General features: G+C 48.6%; 1 protein-coding gene across 3 annotated transcripts in view; it reads left to right on the top strand.

Annotated features, from left to right (window-relative positions):
* Window positions 1-3,149: 3,149 nt before the first annotated feature.
* LOC103735528 (DNA (cytosine-5)-methyltransferase 3B) overlaps window positions 3,150-10,911 on the top strand; it is a 39,073-nt gene continuing 31,311 nt past the window's right edge. For all 3 annotated transcript variants that reach the window (XM_008834829.3, XM_029564376.1, XM_029564377.1), the window contains exon 1: window positions 3,150-3,326. The gene's annotated coding sequence lies outside the window, so the exon portion shown is untranslated. The remainder of the gene's footprint in view (window positions 3,327-10,911) is intronic.

A 10,911-nucleotide genomic window follows, 5' to 3' on the forward strand; every position in this document is an offset into this window, starting at 1 on the left:
TGTGAGCTACCACACCTGGCTTGTGGTATAACTTTATTGATATAATCTCTAATGTGTATAAGTTATAAGAGGGCCTGTAAGGTGGCTCAGCAGGTAAAGGCACTTATTGCCAAGCCTGATGACCTGAGTTAGATCCCAAGGACCCACATTGTAGGAGAGCACCAACTCCTGAAAGTTATCCTCTGATTTCCACATGGCACACACAGACACACATAAGTAAATAAATGTAACAAAAAATGAAAAAAGTCATAAGGCAAGGAATATATGAAGATTTAAAAAAAATATTTTATTATTTTTATTTTTTATGTGCATGAGTATATTGCCTGCATGTATGTGAGAGCACCCATGTCGTGCATTGCCATGGAGGTCAGAAGAGGGCTTTGGATTCCCCTGGAACTGGAGTTAAGGATGGTTTGTAGCTGACATGTGGGTACTGGGAATCAAACCTGGGTCAGTCAGTGCTCTTAACTACTGAGCCATCTCTCCAGCTCCATATATGAAGATTTTAACCCAGATTACCCATTTGTTTATATTTTGCTGCATTTGCTTTAAATCTTCCTCTTGCATATACATGCACATTATTATTCTGAACTATTTAAGGGCAAATTGGTCTCATTATGTTCTTTCCCTAGATATTTCCTGTTTGTTAAGAGCAAGGACATTCTTTTGTTTTCTTTCTTTCATCTTTCTTTTTTGGGGATGGGGGAAAGAGAGTATAGGGGATTGACATAGCATCTCACTATGTAATCTAGCCTTGCCTTGAATTCACTGTATAGCCCAGGCTGGTCTCAAACTCTTGGCAATCTTCCTTCCTCCATCCCTCAAGAGCTAGAATTGCAGGTACTTGTCATCATATCTAGTGTTTTTTGATTATAAAAACAAATGGTCTTTAATTACAGATGTGTGTGTGTGTGTGTGTGTGTGTGTGTGTGTGTGTGTGGTACTGGGGATGAAATCCCTGGGCCTTGGACATGGTAGGCAAGTCCTCTCCCATACAACTACAAACTCAGCATAATCACAGAATTTTGATCTCCTCGATGCACATGGACACAATGACTGCTAATGATTATGATCAGTGATATCTTACGGTAATCTCTGCTGGGGCACCACCATTACAGGTGCTCATTCAAGGTCATTTTATATGAACCCCTCCCTCTTGCGGGCCCTGGAAACTCTCGCTGATTCTCCTTGCCCTGTCTACTCCTTGTGGCTCAAATAAGGTGGCCAACATGGGCAATTCATTTTGCAAACTGTAAAGTTTTGTGCCCTCTGGAAGTAGTTATTTTTACCCCTATTTTTCTGAAAATTGTTTTGGGGGCAGGGTTCAGATAGGGTCTTATGCAGCCCAGACTGGCCTGGATCTTGAGATCTAGCTGAGGATGGCCTTGAATTCCTTAAGTCTCAAGCGCTGCGATTACAGGCAGGAGCAACCACGTCCAGCCATTCTCCTGATGTTTACGCTCCTTTCCAAAGGACAGGACCAAGACCACCTTCTCATTTGAACTCTTAAGAGACTCCCTTCTTCCTGCACCAACTTCCTGGAACACACTTTAGAATTGTTTGCCCTCAGAGCTAAGAAGTTCCCACAGTTCCTCCACATGGGGCCAGGCCCAGGCTGGGTGTTGCTTTGTGGGCTTTTTCTCCTTGCATCTCCTTAGCCTCTCTGTTCACGTTAAGTGTAACAAGGTTCAGTAAATGCTGAAACTTGAATTTCTCAAAGTAGTAGCCATTTGCTCATTTACTCACTAACCAGCAAGAGATGCAGGAGGAAAGCTGTGTTGGACTCCCAGAGGCAGGAAACCTGTGGGGATTCATTCATTCAACAAACTTGTGTTGAGTTCCTTTTGGTACTAGGCCCCCTGTGGACTGTGGAGACAGCTTGGATGCAGAAGGAGAGCTGTAGCTTTTTTTGCTCCTCTTGGACTGAACCTTTGTCTGTCTCTCTCTTTCTCTGTGTGTAGAGAGAGAAGAAATATACAAAACAATCTCAGGTCTAAGTGTCAATAGGAAGAGAATGGAATAGAACAAGGGTGGAAGACCGTTCAGTGGAGTAGTTAGAGCTCCTGGTGACCAGTACAGATTTGTGTAAAGAAAGTCCATGTGGAGAAGAGGTCAAGTTTCCATCGTAAGGGATAAGCTTCAGTATCTGAGGAATAGCAACACGTACAGATGGTTGGAAGTCAGGACCTGACAGAGTAGGAGATGCCTGAAAAGTTGAGCAGGGTCTGCGGAGGCGTCGCCTTGTAGTTGTGTCAATCATTCATTTATTCAGTTCATTTAACATATTTATTTAGCATCGGTTTTGATCTTCCCATCTACTGTACGGAGACAGACAATAGGCAGGAAAACGAGCAACTACAGAAACAAATACAAATGCCAGGTGCCATAAATATTACAAAGTGTGGTGGAGGCAACCCAGACCTGCGGAGTGGGGCTTCTCCCCAGCTGGTTGGAGAACCCAGGTAGTCGGAGAACCTGAACGGTTCTTCCTCCTTCCCTGACCTCCCTTCCCCTCAAGATGGCTGACAAGGGCCGAGCTGGGTGAAGGCAAAGGAAGAAGTAGGAGGAGAGGGGTCCCCAACAGGTGACCTGCAGGAACAGCATGGCCCTGGAGGAGGTGGTGGGGAAAGGCTGGGTTGGCCATCCAGAGGGTGTGTGTGTGTGTGTATGTGGTGTGTGGTGTGTGTGTGTGTGTGTGTGTGTGTGTGTGGTGTGTGTGTGTGTTGTGTGTGTGTGTGTGTGTCTGCTCCGGGCAGCGCATCACCTAGGGGTCTCAGGTGGAGGGCTGAGATGTCCTCACTTAGGGTTGGCCATCCTGGTGGGTGTCTGTCTGATCAGGTCCAGGAGGACCAGGGGCGGAGCAGGGAAGGAGAGGAGAGGCAGGCTCGGAGTGATTTCAAATTTCCCTCTCCCGCCCCCCTGGCCGGGCCAGGCGGTGAGTGGCTGAGGCGGGGGCGCCCGGGGCGGGGGCGGGGCGAGGGCCAGGCCCGGGCTACAAGGGCAGCGGCGCCGCCCCCTCCCCACCCACTTCGGTGCGTCGGCCCCGCCGCTTCCTCACCGCCCCCTGCCCCGGAGCAGCTGCCCGCGTGGACGCTCGCAGCCGAGCGCCCCCGACAGACCCTTTCGTCCCACTGGCGCGCGGACGAGCGCGCGGCCGCTCCCGGCCGGCAGCGCGGGGGTTAAGCGGCCCAAGTAAAAGTAGCTGGGCGATCGGCGCCGGAGATTCGCGAGCCCAGCGCCCGGCACAGCCTACCGCCGGCCTCCCTCCCGCCGGTCCCGATCCGAGGCGCGACTGCGGCGCCGCGCACGAGCCAGCCTCCCGGCAGGTGAGCGCCCCGCGCCGGGGGACCGCGCCCGGAGCCCCTGGGGACCGCATCCGCGCGGCCGGGGATCGGACGACGGGCGGACCAGAGACGACCCTGGCCGCGTCGGGAGACCTGCGGGGACCCGGGAAAGAGCCGGGCGCGTGGCACTTAGCGGGACGGGGACCGTGGAAGGGCACGTCCGCTGCACCCGGCCACTCGGGAGACTTGAGGGACAGGATGTGCAGCCGCTTTGGGATGTAGGGAGGAGGGGACCGCGGAGTGGAGTGGGGCCGGGAGGGGCTGAGGTCCTGGGCAGGAGGAGTCCTTACCTGGCCTGGATCCCACAGGGAGCCTCCTGGGTGAGGGATGGAAGGGAGGTAGGACCAGGGAGTTGTGCCGTGAGGGTGGGCGTAGATGGCGGTCCCTGCTGGCTAGCAACATCGGATGAGGGGTAACCGGCTAGCATGGTGCTCTCGGTACTGGAAAACGGGGATGTGAGCGAGCCGAGATGGGCGTTGTCCCCTGGGTCTTCCGGAGCAGAGCCACCTGAGACTAGGCGCAGCCGGCTGCGGGGAGGGGCTGGCGGCGGCTGAGATCACCTGGCCGGGGAGGAGCCGGGGGCGGTGCCTCGCCACTCCGCTGCCTTAGGGGCACACTTTCCATCCTTAGTAGCCTTCTTCCGGGATGAGGCTGATCCCACTTTCCCAAACCCACGCACCGAGGCCTTAATTAAAAACTTTGCCTTCACCTCCTAGCTGGCACGCGTCGGTACCTGAAGTGATTGCTTGCGGGTGTCTGTGGAGCTCTTCGTTCCAGGGAGAGTGGAGTCAGGAAGCCGAGACCTGCCTAGTTCTTCAGGATGGGCTGCCCATGGGCGCAGCGTTTCCTGCTTGAGTCTTAACCTACAGTCCTGGGCGCTCCACATACATGTACCGCCAAGCGGCCTCCCCCTGCTCCTGAGATTTGCAGAGTGAGGTCTCCGATTCTCGCTCTACTGATGCATATGAATTAAAGGGAATTAGGGCCGAGTGTACTGCTTACTGAGTTTTGGATGTTGTGGGTTTTGGTAGACTGGCAGTTGTTTTTTTGGAATATGGCTCCTGATGGGGCACTTATAGGAGGCCTAGAACCCCGACCTTTCTCTGCCCTGCCCTCCTTCCTCCACCAGGCCTGCTGTGGCTTGTGTGCTATGCTGACCTTTGGAAACTTAAGCTACAGATTTAATTTTTCCAGACTTTGTTATAACGACCCCCCCAAGTGCTTAGGGTTCAAACTCAGGGCCTTAAGTCAGGCAAACCCTGTACCACTGGACTACACTTTCTTTTTCTTTTTGAGACAGGGTCTCCCTGTAGTTCCAGCTGGCCTGCAACTCACTATGTAGACCAGAAACTCACTATGTAGACCAGACTGGTCTTGAACTCGAACTCAGATCTCCCTGCTTCTACCCCCTGAGTGGTGGGACTAAAGGCGAGCCATACCATGTCTGGCTGGGCTACACTTTTTAAAAGTTTATTTCTGTTCTATGTGTACATTGCCTGCATGTGTGTAATTGCACCCCTGTTGTGCAATACCCTTGGAGGTCAGAAGAGGTTGTCAGTTACAGAAAGTTGTTAGCCACCATGTGGGTGCTGGTAACCAAACCTGGGTTCTCTGCAAGAGCAGCTAGTGTGCTTCTAACTGTTGAATCATCCCTCCAGCTCCCTGTGCTACACTCTTGCTTTGAGATGAACTTTTGTAGCCTTACCATAGAGCAAGCAGCACTCACTGAGTCTTCCATAGTTATCATTAGCACATGGACTTGAAGCAGGCTGTCCTCATGGAGGGCAGCAGGCCTTGGGCATGTACTTATATACTTTTCAAGGTAATTACCTTGTCATCTCTGTGCTTAAGTTAAACCTGAAAGGGACAATTCTTATTGGAGATTTAGGATGCGACACCTTTATGAGCTCTAAAGCCCTCTCTTTATGGTCGGCATCATAGTCTTGAGCTAGGATAAGGAAGGACTCAATGGTAAGGGCCTGTTAGAGAGAAGGCACCTTTGCTAGGCCCTGCATTTCCTGCCTTTACAGTGTACTCTTGCTATCTCAACTATAAAAGCATTTCTAAATCGTTGTCTGTTCCTTGGGAGTTGGCAGGAAGTTTCACCTTTGTTTCCTTTCATTTATTTTTGTGTGTGTGTGCATGTGTGTTTGTGCATGCCGAGCGCATGCCCCCATACTATGGAGGTCTAAGGACAACTTGTGGCAGTCAGTTCTCTTTACCATGTCCAGAGATCGAACTCAGGTCTTGGGGGCAGGTGTCTTTCCTCTCTGAGCCATCTCATCAGCCCCTTTGTTTCCTTTTGAAAGGGGGTTGTGGTTTTATATGGGACCACTTTTCTGCTCCTCCCCCCTCCAAGCTTAGGGCCAACGGTGAAGGTGTAATTGCAGAGCTAAGCAAGATCTTTTACCTTTCCTGTTGGGGTGGAAAGAGCTGAGACAAAGGGCTGGTGCTGGAGCTGGGGCCTGCCACATCTTCCTTAAAACCATAGGCAAAAACCCCTACCCCTGTAGAGGTTGGGGGAGGGGAGAGGAGGAGAGGATCTGGGAACTGCAGGGGGCTTGGGAGGAGGGAGAGAGATGGGGGTTGGGGCTGGGTTTGGAAGCCTGCTTCCTTGGCTTCCCTGGCTTCCTTTTCTCTAGCCATGTGGTGCCTGTGACCTGGAGACGCCTGTCACCCCTCATTGCAGCCCCAGGGACCTGATTTCAATGGACATTTGGACAAGTAACTCAGCAAAACACCCCTTGGGATTCTTTTGTCCCAGACCAGCTCTCATGCCAGCTCCACATCTAGATCTGGAAACCATTTCCAAGACAGCCCTTGCAAAATGTGAAAATTCTTGGGTGGTGCATGCCTTTAGTCCCAGGTAGAGGCAGGCCGACCTCTGAGTTCAAGGCCAGCCTGGTCTACATAGCAAGTTCCGGGAGACCCGTGTGTCCAAAAAAAAATTCCTGGGTACTATACTGTGATCTAGGGGTATTGCTCAGCCCCAGTGGATTTTTTTCCTTTCTGAAACAGGGGCTTCCCATGCAGTTTTTTCCTTGCAAGTGCTGGCATGTGTCACCAGGCCTAGCTCTGGGTGTTTTATTGGGTGATCTCCTTCCTTTCCCTTCACTCCTTCAATATTTCTAGTTTCAAGATGGGCCATGACTGAAGTATGGTATTAATATACTTTGCAAAGTGTGTGTTTGTGTATTATATAGAGTGTGAGACTGAGGCTGTGGGAGAGCTAGTCCTTTTCCATATTGTGACAGTGAGCTGTTTTGGGGAGGCATTTATACTTGCTATAATCTCAAAAAACGTTTTTTCTTTGCAGAAGTAGAGGAGCCCAGTGCAGATATTCTCATGGGTCTGGCTTTGGCTGGAGACATTCACACAGGTTGCTGTGCTGCCTAATGGGCTTTTCTGAGACTCCTGCCCAGTTGAGAAGTGGGTTTGGGTACACTGCTGTTAGCCAGCATAGTGCCTAGACGATCAAGTGGGATCAAGTTGTTTTAGATTAACAAACTGATTACTACTCATTTGCAAAATTAGTTGAGGGAAGCTCTAAGATACTAAAATCCTTTGTCTGTAGTCATAGATTGCTGAGGTCACCACAGCAGGGCCATTCCTGATGACTAATTTTAAGCCAGTGCCCAAGCCTCAGTTGTTCATGTATGAAATGGGGATGCAGTGCTGGCCTGTTGTAGCACATGCTGAAGTTTAAATCAGTGGTTGATAGAAGATACTGAGGAGTCAGATAAGGAATTACTGACATAGCTCAGTGGTAGAGTGTCCTCAGCATGAGGCCCACACAAGACATTTTAGCTTTTGCTCTTTTTTTTTTTTTTTTTTTTTTTTTTTGAGACGGTCTTTTTGTAGCCCCAGCCGTCCTGGAACTCAACATGTAGACCAGACTGGCCTCGAACTCATGAAGATCCACCTGCCTCTGCCTCCCAAGTGCTGGGATTAAAGGCATGCGCCACCACGCCCGGCAGCTTTTGCTCTTTTTGAGACAGTCTTACTGTGTATACCTAGTTAGCTTGACAGTTGCTGAGTAGCAAAGGCTGGCTTTGAACTCATGGCCTTCCTGTTTTGGCATACTTTTACGCTGAGGTTATGGGTATGAACCATGATGCCCATCCTGCTTGCTTTTTTTCTTTTTGAGACAGGATTTCACTATATTCCCCTGGTGACCTGGAACTCTCTAGAGAAAGCTGACCTCAGATGCTGGGATTAAAGGTGTGTTCCACTATACCTGGCCCTGCTTGCTTTGAACTTTTTGTTGCTGGAGATTGAATCCAAGGTCCTGTTCATGTAAGCAAGTACTCTACCACTAAACTATACTTACATTCCCAAAGTAGTACAATGTAGGGTAATTTTTTTTTTTTTTTTTTTTTTTTTTTTGCCAGCAAGTCTTGTTATTTTAATTCAGGCTGCCTATCTTAATCCTTCAGTGGGCCTGTGAGGACCCTGGTATTTCCTTTTTTTTTACTTTTTGAGACAGGGTCTCCCTGTAGCCACAGGTAGCCTGGAGCTCTATGTAGACTAGGCATGAGAGAAGTTGGCATGCCTGCTAAAAGCCCGACAGTGCCGTCACCCCTCAGTTCCTTCCCACACCAACATAGGAAGTATTGGGGACCATTGTCAACCAAAAGTAGCATAAGAAAAAACATAAAGTGTTGACCCTGCCTTCGGTGAAACCAAGTCTGTGTCTTTGGTTTTGTGTAGAGCTGTGACCATGGTACAGTTAGTCCCTGCCCTGGGTTAATGGATAGAAGCTGATGACAGTTGGCACATATATGACTCTAATTAGACCCTGTATTCTAGGAGGCCAAGGCAGGATTGGCATGAGTACAAGAGTAGCCTGTACCACCAGTGAGCTTCAGGCTAGCCAGGGCTACTTAAGCAGGACCTTGCCTAAAACAAGGATGGTGTCACAAGCACTAAGTGGGGTCTGCATTGGAATCTGTTGGAAATGCCTTTCTAAGACCTCCACCTCTCAACCTGGTTTTCAGCAGCACAAAGCTGGTTGGCTGTGTTGGGTCAAGGTGCTGCAGTGTCTAGTAGCTTGGGGCCAAATAGTACTGTGTCTACAGACTTGTTTTACAGCTATGTTGGGGAGGGAGAGATCTGAACCTTCCCAGGTAATGTGGCCATCTTTAAAAGTAGCTTATGGGATGGGCTTTTCATGCACTTGGAATAAGGCATATGTCTTTAAGCCTTTATTATTTTAATTTTCCAATTTTGAGAGTCTCATGTAGCTCAGGCTGGTCTCAAATTACTGTAGTCCAGGCTTGGGGTGTCCACCCACACAAGGCATCCTTCTGATACAAGAATTTTAATTTTTGTTTATTTATTTATTTACTTATTTATTTTTGGCCTTTTGGAGACAGGAACTTGCTATGTAGACCAGGCTAGCCTCGAACTCAGAGATCCTCCTGCCTCTGCCTCTCAAGTGCTAGGACTAAAGGTGTGCACCACCATGCTGGCTAATTTTTGTTTGTTGAGATAGGGTCCCATGGATTTGGGGCTAGCCTTGAACTTTTGATACTCCTGGAAGCTGGAATTACCAGTTTAGGCCACTGCATCCTTTTTGGAGATAATATTTTTGTTTTGAGACAAGATCTCAAATAGCCTAGGCTGGATTCACAATTGTAGTTTAGGTTTGACTTCAACTTCTTTTTTTTTTTTAAATTAAAAAACATTTTTTTATAATGGGGCTGTAGAGATGGCGTAGCTGTTAAAGAGCTGACTGTTCTTGTAGAGGACCCAGGTTCGATTCCCAGCACCCACATGGCGGCTATGAACAAACCGTCCTTAACTCCAGTTCCAGGGGAATCCGACGCCCTCTTCTGATCACCAAGGTATTGCACGATGTGGGTGCACTCACATACATGCAGGCAATACACTCATATACATAAAAAGCTCTTAACCGCCGAGCCATCTCTCCAGCCCCATGGATTGACTTCAAAGTCTAATCTAGCTTACTATTGTACCTCCCTCCAGCCCACAAATGCTGGGATTACAGGTGTGTGCCATTGCACCTGGGTTATTCGGTGCTGCGAATCAAATCTAGGGGCTTCATTTATGCATGCTAGGCAAGCTCTCTACCAACTGAGCTTTATTCCCCAGCCCTGGAGACACAGATGTAAAGAAAATTTATTTCATTATTATTTTTTTAACGTGTGTGTTTGTGTGTTTGTGTGTATGCGCCCATGCTTATAGGTGCCTGTGGAAACCAGAAGAGGGCATTGGATCCTTGGGGCTTGAGTTTCACAGCCACCTGACATTGGTGCTGGGCAAACAAAGGTCTTAAAGAGTAGCAAACCCTCTTAACCACTGAGCCATCTTGCCAGCCCCTTGAATATAAGAAAACGTTATAGGAACATGGCTTAATGCATATGCTAACAGTAGCAAATGGGTGTGTTATGAAGGTTTCTTTTTCTACTTTAACATGACCTCATCTTTGAGACACTGTCACTGAGTAGTGTTCCCTAATTGCTGCCTGGAATTCACTTCCCCAAGCACTTATAAACAGTCATTTATTTGCAACTTTTACTGTGACAGGTAGGATAGGATTGCAGTGACTGGACCATCTGTGCACTAAAATTTAAAATCCAAGGTTGGTTCTTGCTCTATAACTGACTGGTCTAGTACTTGCTCTGAGTCCAGGCCAACCTCAAACTCTGGGAAGTCCTCCCTCCCTGCTGCAACCTCCTGAGTGATGGCATTACATACATGCCCAGCCTATTTGTTGCACTTGGCTCTTGGTGAAAGCTTGGGTGGGTAGAGACCAGCTGTAGATCTTGTGTAACAAATAGGGGAAACTTGGCACTTTGTATTTTATTTTTTCGGTCTTTTTGAGATAGTCTAACTGTAGCCCCAGCTGGCCTGGAACTCACTGACCAGGCTGAACTTGAACTCACAGAAGCCTGCCTCTGACTCCCAAGTGCTGGGACTAAAGGTGTATGCCCATGCCTGGCCTTATATTTATTTTTGTGTTGGTGGGTGTATGTGTAGGAGCACAGGTGCTGTGGCATGTATGTGGAGGTCAGAGGTCAACTTGTAGGTCTCTCACCATGTGAATTCCTTGGATCAAGCTCAGGTCATCATGCTTATTGGCAAATGCTTTATGCATTGAGCCATCTCACCGGCCCTTTTTATTTTATTTTTTATATTTTGTGTATATGTGTGTGGGGAGTATGCACATATTTGTACCGTACCCATGCATGTTTGGAGGCCAGAGAAGTACACTGGATGTTCTGTCAGTCGTTGGCCATAGTCCTTTGAGACATGGTCTCACTTAACCAGGAACTAGCTAGGCTGGTAGTCAGCAAGCTCCAGAGATCCTTCATGGCCACACTTGGCTTTTCTGTGTGGATTCAGCCCTCATGCTTGTACAACAAAGGCTTTCTCACTGAGCCATCTCTCTAGAGCATTTATTTATTTTATTTACTTATTTATTTATTCATTCATTCATTCATTTATTTATTTATTTATTTTTTTTGAGACAGGGTCTCCCTAAGCTCCAGCTGGAACTCGCTATGTAGACCAGGCTGGCCTCCATCCTACAGAGATCCACCTG

The sequence above is a fragment of the Nannospalax galili genome, unplaced genomic scaffold, assembly GCF_000622305.1.
Source record: "Nannospalax galili isolate Female #2095 unplaced genomic scaffold, S.galili_v1.0 scaffold1357, whole genome shotgun sequence".
Taxonomy (NCBI): Eukaryota; Metazoa; Chordata; class Mammalia; order Rodentia; family Spalacidae; genus Nannospalax; species Nannospalax galili.